This window comes from Saimiri boliviensis, chromosome 1 (assembly GCF_048565385.1).
Source record: "Saimiri boliviensis isolate mSaiBol1 chromosome 1, mSaiBol1.pri, whole genome shotgun sequence".
Taxonomy (NCBI): Eukaryota; Metazoa; Chordata; class Mammalia; order Primates; family Cebidae; genus Saimiri; species Saimiri boliviensis.
The window spans coordinates 157,120,701-157,134,391 of record NC_133449.1 but is presented as its reverse complement, the minus strand read 5'-3'; the positions used below and the strand labels follow the sequence as shown (position 1 = coordinate 157,134,391).

General features: G+C 35.9%; 1 pseudogene; it reads left to right on the top strand.

Annotated features, from left to right (window-relative positions):
• Positions 1-12,273: 12,273 nt before the first annotated feature.
• Positions 12,274-13,131, top strand: LOC101048352 (ret finger protein-like 4A; annotated as a pseudogene).
• The last annotated feature ends 560 nt before the right edge of the window (positions 13,132-13,691 follow it).

Sequence of the window (13,691 nt, the reverse complement as noted above, 5' to 3'; positions counted from 1 at the left end):
TGCGGTAAAGTTTCTCTGTCAGAGCTTTAATGTGTCAAACTTCTAGTTTTCTTTTCCTGTAAATTAATCTTTCTAATTAATCTGATAAGGCAAATAAGGGAGAGGGGCTTCAGAGAAAGCCTGTTTGCATCTGCCCTTTATTTCACTAATGTACATTTTCTCTACAGATGTGAATCTCCTCAACAAAAACACAGCTTTTCAGGGCTTTCCTGTGCCTTGCATTCCCTTCAAATGATCATCTTGAAATACGTCAAAAAAAAAAAAAAGGCACATTTGGGGGTGAAATATTCTGGTTTTCTTCAATGATTTTATGGTTTTCACTAAATTGCCTATGAGTGAGCTTCATCAAAATTGTATTTTATGTTTAATAAGTTTGGAGTTTCTTACAACTTCAGTTTACTTTCTGCTGTAAAACATTTTTTTTTAATTAAGAAAACTCTCTAGATGTGGCATAAACTTGTTAGCTATCAATTTTGAAAATAGTCTCTTGTACTAAAATATTTTTACATTCTTTTCCAACTTCAGTTTGGGGTTTCCTTCTCCCATGAGTATATTTACAGGAAAATCTTTTATATTTTTTGCTTGATTTATTTTCATACATTAATAAAGCAAAATCATCTATCTTCTGAATTTCATTTCATACAAATAAAGAATAAAAACTTGTCCAATTAAAAATAGGAGCTTTGGCCACACCTGTAATTCCAGCTACTTGTGTGGCTGAGACAGAATAATCACTTGAACCCCAAAGGTGAAGGTTTCAGTGAGTTGAGATCATGTCACTACACTCCAGCCTGGGTGACGAGAGTGAGACTCCATCTCAAAAAAAAAACAAAAAAACAAAAAAACAAGCTTTATCAAAAGATTTTCCTCGTGAGTCAAGATCAAATTACAATTGTAGAATTTCAAATTTAAATCTAGCATAACATTTGAGTGCTGATCATTTAATTTGTGTGGATTCTTCCTTGCTTGAGAGAGAAATTTTTGATTTTCAGTTTATAGACTTTTTTCAATAATTGCAATTTACTAAGAACTTTGTAAAAGGTGATACATTTGGTGTTCAATTATCTGAATACTTGAATAAATATTTTATATAGATTTGAGGAAAACAATACAAATTTAGAAGATTTACACCAAAAAAAATCTATGGCACTGTAAGACGTATGAACTAACTTAAGTAAAAGCTCAAACATTTATGAAATTTAGCTGAATTTGAAGGAAAAAGGAGAACTGTCACATTAAATAATTTTTGAAAAATACATTCAATATCACCTGTGTCAAACAAATGTTGTGGTTTAATTAATCTAATTATGCATGTATAAAAATACTTATAAATTTTGACAACTGAAGAATCTCTTTTGATTGGTGGAAAACTGCAGGTTACTTGAAGGCAATTATAAATATGGATGTCTCACAAATAAATATCTAATATACTTTAATGCTACAGTTTTAATTTAGTAAGAGTAATTAATTTAAGAAGAATATAATGCCATGTCCATCCAAAACATACAGTCTCATCATCACCACAAAACATTTTTTTGGTAATACATTTTAAAATTGAATTTACATTAACAAACACAATAACCTCACATTTTATGTCTGAAAAATTGTGAAAAGTTTTATGGATTGGATAAGAAACTAAACTTTGATTAGAATGAGTTGATTTTATGTATATTGGAAGTATATGTGGATAAAGACATAAAGTAGAAATCATTAGCTGCCTGCAAATTTCTGTCAGTGAGTGCCACGATATTAGCTATTGTTTCATTCTCTGTATATTCACAGAAAAGCTTGGAAATGAGAATCAGCAAAATGAAATTAAAGAAAAAACATTCACTTGATTTTTGATTAATTAATTGTTGGGAATGTAAATACTTTGGCCATGATTCAGACTTGAAGCAGAAATTCTGGAGTTGCACCTCAGTGATCTGTTTTTCACCAAGACTGCCAGGATATTCTGATGCACATACAATTTAAAAGAATCCAGTTACTTAAATGAAAAGTCATGTTCTGCAGAGTGGTGTTGTTGTTTTTTCATGAGACAGAGTCTCACACTGTTGCTCAGGCTAGATTGCAGTGGTGTGATCTTGGCCACTGCAATCGGCTTCCCAAGGTTCAAGCAATTCTCTTGCTCTCAGCCTCCCAAGTAGCTGGGATTACAGGCACCCACCACTACACCTGGCTATTTTTTTTATTTTTAGTAGAGACAGGGTTTTATCATGTTGGCCAGGCTGGTCTTGAACTTCTGACTTTAAGTAATCCGCCTGTCTCACCCTCCTATAGTGCTGGGATTATAAGATGAGCCTCCATGCCTGGCCACCCAGAGTGTTCTATAAATGCACCTTCTATAGCTGCAAGTTTTGACTCACTGTGGTGGGCACAGTCTTTATAAAATAACTACTGAGGGTTAAGTACAGAAATAGAACTACACAAATATTTTCAATGAAGTTTTTTTTTTTTTTTAGCAAAATCATCAAAAGAATTCAATAGGGAAAGGACAGGATTTTCAATAAATGGTGTAATGAAAATTTGACAACATGGCCATATGCAAAAAAACAACAATAAAACTTCAACCCACACCTCCATCATATACAAAACCAGCTCAGCATTTACCAGAGACCTCAAAGTAATGCTAAAACTAAAAAGCTTTCAGAAAGAAAGAAAGAAAAAAAAAAAAAGAAAATCTTTGTGATCTTGTTTTGAAAAATTTCATGAATTTAAAACAATTATTGTTTTGAAGACATGTATAGGACAAACTATAAAGGAAAACAAATAGTAAGTTAAGCATCACTAACACTTAAAGCTTTTGCTTTTCAAAAGTTACCATTAAGAAAATTACACAAGTACTTTAAAAGACACCATTAAAAAAATTATAATCTACAGACTGGAAGAAAATATTTGCAAGACCTATCTGGCAAAAGACTCAAATATAAATATACTTTTAAAAACACTTAGAAAATTTAAAAATGGTAAAAATGTGAACAGACACTTGACCAAAGATACAGAAATGATAAGCACATAAAAATGTCTGACATCATTTGTCATTAGAAAAAATGCAAATTAAAGCCACAATGAGATATCATTACATACTTAATAAAATGAATAAATTTTAAAGAACAGAAAACCAAACACTGCATGTTCTCACTCATAAGTGGGTGTTGAACAATAACACATGGACACAGGGAAGGGAACATCATACACCAGGGACTGTTGGGGACTGGGGGTGTTAAGGGAGGGATAGCGGGGGGTGGGGGGATTGGGAAGGGATAACATTAGGAGAAATATCTAATGTAGATGATGATGAGGGAATGGATGCAGCAAACCACCATGGCAGATGGATACCTGTGTAACAAACCTGCACGATCTGCACATGTACCCCAGAACTTAAAGTATAATTAACAACAACAACAACAAAAACTGGATGATACCAAGAGTTGGCAAAGATAGAGAAGAATGGAAAGTCTCATCGTACATTGTGGGTTGGATTGCAAAATGGTACAGCATTTGAAAGCAGTTAGTCGTTTTCTTAAATATCCACTGCCATACAATACAATTGTTCCACTCCTGAATAGCTATCCAAGAGAAATTTTTAAAAGTTTATATAAAGATTTGTACATGAATATTCATAACAACGTTTTTGGTTGTAACACAAACTGGAAACAACTTATATGCTCACCTAAAAAGGATGAATATGTCAGAGACTATCAAAACAATAGAAGGGTAACTTCTCAGCACTAAAAAGTAAAAGAAGTATTGATATCTGTAATAACATCAATGAATTCTCAAATAGTTTTATACTAAATAAAAAATGTCAGACACTCTTCCCCAAAGACTATATATCCTGTGATTCTATCCATATAATTTTTCTGAAAATTCAAACAAATATACAGTGACAAAAAGCAGATGAATGGTTGCCCCTGACAGGTGACAGCGAGTGGTAGGTGAGAAAGAGCCAAGTTGAAACCATGCACCAGAAAACTTCTCAGACAATGGATATATTCATTATCTTGATGGCGGCAATAATTTCACAGGTGTATACATGTTAAAACTTATCACACACTTTGAATATGTACAGCTTATTGCACCTCTATTATAACCCACCAAAGCTGAGGAAAAAAGAGAAAAATCAAGTTAAATAATATACCAGATGGTATAAATCAAGACTGTACCAAAAAATACAAAATGTATGTTAATTCATGTTTATGGGTGCATAGACCTACTTGCATTGTTAATTCTAATATTCTTTCAGTTCTTTATGCTCATCAACCCCCCTGCCCCAAATCATTTCTAATTATTGCTGATTAAATTCTATTACTTTATATTTGCTTGTAGCAATATATACCTCTTTCCTTTTAGGACTTTTCGCATTGTACATTTACATTTATTTCCATTAAATTAATGTCTATCTTAGTCTGCTAGATTGTAAACAACTTGAATTCTGGAGTTTTCCCTGCCCCTCCCTATCCACGTATTCTCAATGTCTGGCAAGTATTCCTAATTAATATTTGTTGAAAGAATGAATAAATGAATGAATTCAGCAACAAAATTAAGGATCTAGTTAAGAAGGAGAAAGGTATTCTATTCCTCTATTTAACTTATATAATCCACGAAATAACAATAGTCTTACATTTAAAGTCTTTTGCTTACTATTCTATTTGTTCCTTGTAAAAATACTGTAAAAAATGCAAAACAAATAAAAATATCCTCTTTTATGAATGAATCTGTAACTCAAAAATTCAAACATTTAATCACACAGTAGAAACAAGTCCTGAACCAAAAGACGTCATCAAGGCCAATGTCTCCTGCACTAAAGCACAGCTATTGCTCTAAAGGTCTACATTTTCTTATTCTTGAATATTAAATATACTTTCTGACATATTGACTCTCTACCATAGATGCGTACAGGAATGATATGAACAGCTTTTTGTTCATCTGTTTGTTCAATACTGATGCCTTTCTCACATCCTTGGAGATTTAGATTTAATAGGTCTGGGATGTTGGCTGGGCATGAAGAATTTTTAGAGGTCTCTAGGTGATTTTAGTATGAAACAAATTCTGACAGCCACTGGCTTATCTGTCTCAGTCTGGAGAGTTGTACTGCCTCCAGTCCATCCTCACTCTGAAGCAAACATCATAGCTTTCAAACACAAATGCGAATATGTCACTTGGCCACTGGAAAGCCTTCTATATTGCCTTACGACAGTCAAGGTGCCCCAGTGTCCAAACTCTAGACCTGAAAAAGGACCTGCCCCACAAAAGAATCAGACATAACTGAATTCCATGGCTAATACAGTAAAAAATAAGATGAGCCTAGGGTATCTAGTGCCAGAAAGTAAGAAATAGCGAGAAATGTCAAAAAGATAATAGATAATTTGGAGGGACTCTGCTGGCCAATTAGAGCCTCAAAATAAATAATGACAGAAATAAATTATACCTGTTACCTAAAATAAGAATCCATGATTCCACATTGATAATAAATGAACATATAGGTAAGTACGGGAGGAAGCTAATCCCTTCTTTACAATCAAATGGCAATTAATAAATTGAGAAGAAAAAGATTAGAATTTCAACGATCATACTAATAATTTAGTTAGACAAAACTCAGAGATGTAAAACTATTGGGTAAGTTTTATAAAAAGAACTGAACTAGAATGATATAGACTCAAAGTATCTCTCCCAAAATTTCTTATTAGTTACAAAGTCAAAAAGTAACTTTACAATAAATAGACCTGGCTGACACCACCTCAACCAAGTGATCAGAGTTAAAATCACCAATAAAAAGTTATCATTCCTGTGCCATGCTGCCACCACCATCACTACAAATGTCCACATGGAGGCTAGCACACTTATGGGTGTGCACCCTGCTGCCCTCCCACTGCTAGTGGCATGTGCAAGCCAGTGCAAATCCTTCCATCACTGCCTGAAGAAGCACTTTGGCTGATACCACCCACCCCTTATGAAAGTGGTGTGGCCAGTAAACCAAGAATAACTTGGCTCCTCCAGCATAGCAGTTTCATAACCACAAGGGGTCAGAGAACAAAGTGGGGGGCCTGATCACTAGCTCCCCTGGAATTAGAGCACATAGCCCAGGAGCCCTAAGCTGAGCTTTGGCCCAGTAAAATCTCCTAGAAAAGAAGCCAGTCAAATGAGCCCACCTTATACCATAGTCAAATCCCCAAGAACATCAAAGGGGATAAGAGAAAAATAAGCCCATCTAAAGGACAGCAACTTAAAAGACTGAAGGTATATTAGTCCACAAAAATGAGGAAGAACTAGCACAAAAACTCTGGCAATTCAACAAGACAGAGTTTCTTCTTCCCTTCAAATGACCACACTAGATGACAAGCAATGGTTTTCAACCATGCTGAAATGGCTGAAATGACAAATAGAATTCAGAATATGAGTAGGAATGAAGATCATTGAGATTCAGGAGAAAGTGGAAACATAGTCCAAGGATTTTAAGGAATACAGTAAAATGATACAGGAGATAAAAAGACAAAATGGCCATTTTAAGAAAGAGCCAAACTGATCTGATAGAGCTGTAATACTCACCTTAAGAATCTCACACTATAATTACAAGTATTTTTTTTTTTTTTTTTTTTTTTTTTTTTTTTTTGAGACGGAGTTTTGCTCTTGTTGCCCAGGTTGGAGTGCAATGGCGCGATCTCGGCTCACTGCAACCTCCGTCTCCTGGGCTCAGGCAATTCTCCTGCCTCAGCCTCCTGAGTAGCTGGGATTACAGGCACGCGCCACCATGCCCAGCTAGTTTTTTGTATTTTTAGTAGAGACGGGGTTTCACCATGTTGACCGGGATGGTCTCCATCTCTCGACCTCGTGATCCACCCGCCTCAGCCTCCCAAAGTGCTGGGATTACAGGCTTGAGCCACCGCGCCCGGCCACAAGTATTAACATCAGAATTGACCAAACTGAGGAAAGAATCTCAGAGCTTGAAGTCTGGCTCTCCAAAATAACTCATTTAAAAATAAAGAAAAATAATGAAGAATGAACAAAACCCTGAGAAATATGGAATCATGAAAAGAGACCAAATCTACAACTCATTGGCAACTCTGAAATAGAGAAAGAGAAAGCAAGCAAGCAGGTTGGAAAACATATTTCAGGATATCACCCATGAAACTGTACTTAACCTTACTAGAAAGGCCAACCTTCAAATTCAGAAAATTAAGAGAACCCCTGTGAATTACTGCACAAGAAAACCATCCCCAAGTCACATAGTCATCAGATTCTCCAAGGTTGAAATGAAAAAAAAAAAAAAAAAAAGCATTAAAGGTAGCTAGAGAGAAGGGGCAGGTAATCTGCAAAAAGAACTACATCAGGCTAACAGCAGACCTTTTAGTAGAAACCCTACAATCCAGAAGAGACCAAGGGCCTATAGTCAACATTCTTAAAGAATTTCCAGCCAAGAATTAAATATCCTGCCAATCTTTTTTAGATAGGCAAATTCTAAGGAAATTCATTACCTCCAGACCTGCCTTGCAAGAAATCTGTAAGGGAGTGCTAAACATGGAAAGGAAAGAATGTTACTGGCTGCTACAAAATGCTTAAATACACAGACCAGTGACACAACTACACAAATCTGCATAATAACCAGCTAACAACATGATGACAGAATAAAATCTATATACCAATACTATTGAATGTACGTGGACTAAATGCCCCAATTAAATGGCACAGAGTGGCAAGTTGTATAAAACAGCAAGACTCAGTGGTATTCTGTTTTTGAGAGACTCATCTCATATGCAATGACACTCATAGGTTCAAAGTAAAAGGATAGAAAAAAATCTACCAAGCAAACAGAAAACAGAAAAAAGCAGAGACTCTTATTCTAACAAAACAGATTTTAAACCAACAAAAATCAAAATGGACAAAGTAGGGCATTAAATAATGGTAAAGGGCTCAATTAAACAAAAAGGCCTAACTATCCTAAATGTATACACACACAACACAGGAGCACCCAGATTCATAAAGCAAGTCCTCAGAGACCTACAAAGAGACCTAGAAAATCACACAGAACTAATGGGAAGACTTCAACACTCCACTGACAATATTAGACAGGTTATTGATGCAGAAAACTAACAAAAACATTCAGGACCTGAACTTAACACTTGACCTAATGGACATAACAGACATCTACAGAACTGTCCACCCCCAAACAACAGAACATACATTCTCCTCATCTGCACATGGCTCATACTCTAAAATTGACCACACAATTAGTCATAAAACAATCCCCAGCAAATTAAAAAAAAAAAATCATACCAACCACATGCACAAACCACAGCACGATAAAAATAAAAATCAATGCTAAGAAAATCACCCCAAATCATAAATTTGCATAAAAATTTAATAATCTGCTCCTGAGTGACTTGTGGGTAAATATTTAAATTAAGCAGAAATCAAGTAATATTTTTAAACTAATGAGAAAATAGATATAACATACCAGGATCTCTGGGATACAGATAAAGCAGTGTTAAGAGGGAAGTTTACAGCACTAAATGACTACATAAAAAAGTTAGAAATAAATTAACAATCTAACATTGCAAATAGAAGAACTAGAGAATAAGAACTAACCAACCCCAAAGGAGATAAAAGATAAGAAAATAATAATAATAACCAAAGATGAACTGAAGGCAATAGATACAAGAAATCATACAAAAGATTAATAAATCTAGAAATTAGTTATTTGAAAGAGTTAGATAGATGGCTAGACTAATAAAGAAATAAACAAGACAAAATCCAAATACAAACAGTCAAATAAAAAAGAAGGTGTTACCACTGACCTCACAGAAATTAAAAAAAAAAAAAAAAAAAAAAAAAAGAACCTGAAACTACTATGAACATCACTGTACACATACGCTAGAAAACCTAGAGGAAATGAGTAAATTCCTGGAAACCTACAACCTCCCAAGATTGAATCAGGAGGAAATTGAATCCCTAATCAGACTAATAATGAGTTCTGAAATTGAATCAGTAACAAAAAGCCTACCAACAGAAAAAAAACCCAAACCAGATGAATTCACAGCCAAATTCCACCAGACGGATAAAGAATAGCTAGTCCCATTCCTATGAAAACTTTTCTAAAAAATTGAAAAGGAGGGACTCCTCCCTAACTCATTCTATGAGGCCAGCATCATCTTCATTCAAAAACCTGGCAGAGACTCAACAACAAAAAATAGAAAACTTCAGGCCGATATCCTTGATGAACATAGATGCAAAAACTCTCAACAAAATACTAGCAAACTGAATCCAGCAACATATCAAAAAGCTATTCTGCTACGATCAAGTAGACTTTATCCCTGGGAATCAAGGTTGGTTCAACAAATACAAATCAATACATGTGATTCATCATGCAAATCGAACTAACAACAAAAACCACACGATCATCTCAATAGAGTCAGAAAAGTCTTTTGACATGTCCCCATGTCAAAAGCCCTCAACAAATGAGGCATTAGAGAATATACTTCAAAATATTAAGACCCATCTATTAAAAATCCACAGTCAATATCATATTAAATGGGCAAAAATTGAAACATTCCCTTTGAAAACTGGAAAAAGACAAGGATGCCCTCTCTCACCTTTCCTATTCAACATAGTAGTAGAAGTCCTAACCAGAGCAATCAGGCAAGAGAAAGACATAAAAAAGCATCCAAATAGAAAGAGAGGAAGTCAAACTATCCCTGTTTGCAGATGACACGATTCTGTACCTAGTAATCCCATAGTCTCTGCCCAAAAGTTTCTTGATCTGATAAACACTTCAGCAAAGTTACAGGGTACAAAATTAAAGTACAAAAATCAATATTATTGCTGTATACCAACAACATCCAACTGAGACTCAAATCAAGAATTCAATCTCATTCACAATACCCACAAAAATAATATCTAGGAATACAGCTAAACAGAGAGGTAAAAGATCTTTACAACAAGAATTAAAAATAATTGCTCAGAGAAATCAGAGATGACACAAACAAATGGAAAAACATTCCATGCTCATGAAGAAGAATATTATTATTGTTGAAACGGCCACATTGCCCAAAGCAATTTACAGCTTCAACGCTATTCTTATCATACTACCAATGACATTCTTCAGAGAGTTGGAAAAAAAACAATTTTTAAATTCATATGACGGCCAAGCGTGGTGGCTCATGCCTGTAATCCCAGCACTTTGGGAGGCCGAGCCAGGCAGATCACTTGAGGTCAGGAGTCCAAGATCAGCCTGGCCAACATGGAGAAACCTCATCTCTACTAAAATACAAACATTAGCCAGGTGTGATGGTACACACTTGTAATCCCAGCTACTAATGGGCTGAGGGAGGAGAATCGTTTGAAACTGGGAGATGGAGATTGCAGTGAGTTGAGACCATGCCACTACATTCCAGCCTGGGTAACAGAGCAAGATTCAGTCAAAATAATAATAATAATATGGAAACACATAAAACAGCCTAAATAGCCAACGTAATCTTAAGTAAAAAGAACAAAGCTGGAGGCATCACATTACTCAACTTCAAAGTATACTACAAGGCTATAGTAATCAAAAAAGCATAATACTGGTACCGAAAAAGAGACATAGGCCAACAGAACAGAGACTAGAAATAATGCTGCCTCTGGTCTCTGACAAAACCAACAAAAACAAGCAACGAGGAAAGGACACCCTATTTAATAAATGGTGTTGAGATGCTTGACTAGCCATATGCAAAAGATTAAATTGAACCCTTTCCTTATATCACATATGAAAATCAACTCAATATGGATTAAGGACTCAATGTAAAACCTACAACCATAAAAACCCTGGGGCCGGGAATGGTGAGTCATGCCTGTAATCCCAGCATTTTGTGAGACCGAGGTGAGTGGACCACAACGTCAAGAGACTGAGACCATCCTGGCCAACGTGGTGAAACCTTGTCTCTACTAAAAATACAAAAATTAGCTGGGTGTGGTGGCATGTGCCTGTAGTGTCAGACACTCCAGAGCCTGAGGCAGGAAAATTGCTTCAATCCTGGAAGAAGAGGTTGCAGTGAGCTGTGATTGTGCCACTACACTCCAGCCTGGTGACAGAGCGAGACTTGATCTCAAAACAAACAAAACAAACAAACAAAACCCTGGAAAGATAACCTAGAAAATGCCATTCTGGACATAGGACCTGGCAAAGATTTCATGATGAAGAATGCCAATAGCAACTGCAACAGAAACAAAAAGTGACAAATGAGATCTAATTAAAGAACTTCTGGACAGCAAAGGAAACTGTCAACTGAGTAAACAACCTACAAAATGAAGGAAAATATTTGCAAACTACAAACCTGAAAAGTTCTAATATCCAGAATCTATAAGGATAGTAAAAAAATTACAAGCAAAAAAAAAAATTTAAAAGTAGGTAAAAGATATGAACAGATGCTTTTTTAAAAAAAGCATATATGCAGGTAACAAGTATATGAAAAAATGCTCCACATCAATAATCATTAGAAAAATACAAATCCAAACCATAATGAGACACTATCTCACACCAGTCAAAATAGCTAATTATTAAAAAGTCAAATAGTAACAGTTGCTGATGAAGTTGTGGAGAGAAAGGAATGCTGATGCACTGCTGATGGCAGTGTTAATTAGTTCGGCCACTGTGAAGAACAGTTTGCCAATTTCTCAAAGAACTTAAAACAGAATTGCCATTTGTTCCATCAATCCTATTATTGAGTATATATCCAAAGGACTGTAAGTCATTCTATTATAAATACACATGCATGTGCAGCAATATTCACAATAGTAAAGACATGGAATCAACCTAAATGCCCATCAGTGTTAGGCTGGATAAAGAAAATGTACGTATACACCATGGAATACTATGTAGCCATAGAAAGAATGAGTTCATGTCCTTTGCAGCAACATAGATGGAGCTGGTGTCTGTTATCTCAGGCAAACTAAGCAGAAAACAAAAGCCAAATACCACACATTCACACAAGTGGAAACTAAATATTGAGTACATATGAATACAAAGAAGGGAACAACAGATGCTGGGGGCCTGCTTTGAGGGATGGAGGATAGGAGGGGCCTAAGGATAAAAAAAACCCTACCTATTCAGTACTATGCTAATTACATGGATGAAGAAATAATCTGTATACCAAAATCCTCCAACACAAAATTTACCTACATAACAAATCTGCACATATACCCCTGAGCCTAAAATAAAAGTGAAAAGAAGTTATCAGAGCTGTTGGCAGAAGCAGCTGGAGGCCAGTAAAGGAAACTCAGGAGGGAAAGACATTTGCTATGGCTGAACACTTCAAATAAGTAATTAGATGTCCTGTCTGTCTAAATGATCTTGAAAAACCAGTGAAACTGAAATGTGGATATGCCTGCTGCCTCCAATGCATCAATTCCCTGCAGAAGGAGCCCCATGGGGAAGGTGTACTGGCCCCTTAAGTACTGTGGCCTCTCGGAAGAATGACATCAAGTTCAAGCTGAGGGCACTGATTTCCATCACCAACGAACTAAACCTCAAGCTGAAATCTATTCTAACGATGAACCCAAGGATGAAGAAGTTTCAGGTGGATATGACCTTGGATGTGGACACAGCCAACAACCATCTTATCATTTTTGAAGACCGAAGGAGTGTCTGATGTGGGAATTTCAGATAGAATAGGAAAGAACAAGCTGAGAGGTTCAACTATGCACTGTGTGTCCTGGGGACCTCTGACTTCACTTCCAGCCGCCATTACTGGGAGGTGGATGTGGGCACCAGCAAAGTATGGGATGTGGGCATTTGTAAGGAATCTGTGAATTGACAGGGGGACATTGTACTTTCTTCAGAACTCAGCTTCTGGACTATGGGTTCTAGAAAAGGAAAGATCTTCGCTGCCAGCACTATGCCTTACTTTTCTCTGGGTGAGGACCCAGTTGCACAGTGGGGATTTTCCTGGATGTAGGTATGAGGTCCATTTCCATTTATAATGTTAGTGATAGGTGCCATATCTACACGTTCAACAACATTCCTCTTATAGAGACACTGCGTCCATTTTTTTTTCTCATAAACGTGAAACTCAAGATGATCAGAGCTCCCTGAGTATCTGTCCTGTGATCAATCCAGACAGTGCCAGCCCCCCAGTTTATTCTGAGAAAAGGAAATAAACATTTGAACATAATCACTGATGGCAAGTTTCTGTGTGCCCATAGCCAGAGCTAAGAATATTTCTGCTAGATACACATAGGTACAGAGGGATAGAAGGGAAACGTCAGTCATTTTGTAAACCATGAGCAGAAAGCAATTATATTAGTTAGGGGAAAATTACATTTTACGTATAAAGTTTGTCATGTTTCCTTTGGGGCTTATGTTTATTCTTTTGTTCAATAAATATTTTGAAATTTCAAAAACAAAAATGGTCCAAGAAGGACACAATATCACTTATGTGATATTCCTGCCAAAAATGCAAACTATGAATCCAATCATAAGAAAACATTTAACAAACCCAAAGTGAGAGACATTCTATAAAATAAGTACATTGTACTCTCCAAAAATGTCAAGAAATGAAAGACAAAGAAGAGCTGAGAAACTGTTCTAAATTAAATAAATCTAAAGGTACCTATAGCTGTATACAATGGATGTGTCTAGATTGAATATTGTACTGAGGGAAAGATGAAAACTTAATATGTACCAAATGACATTATTGGGTCAGTGGCAAAATATGAGT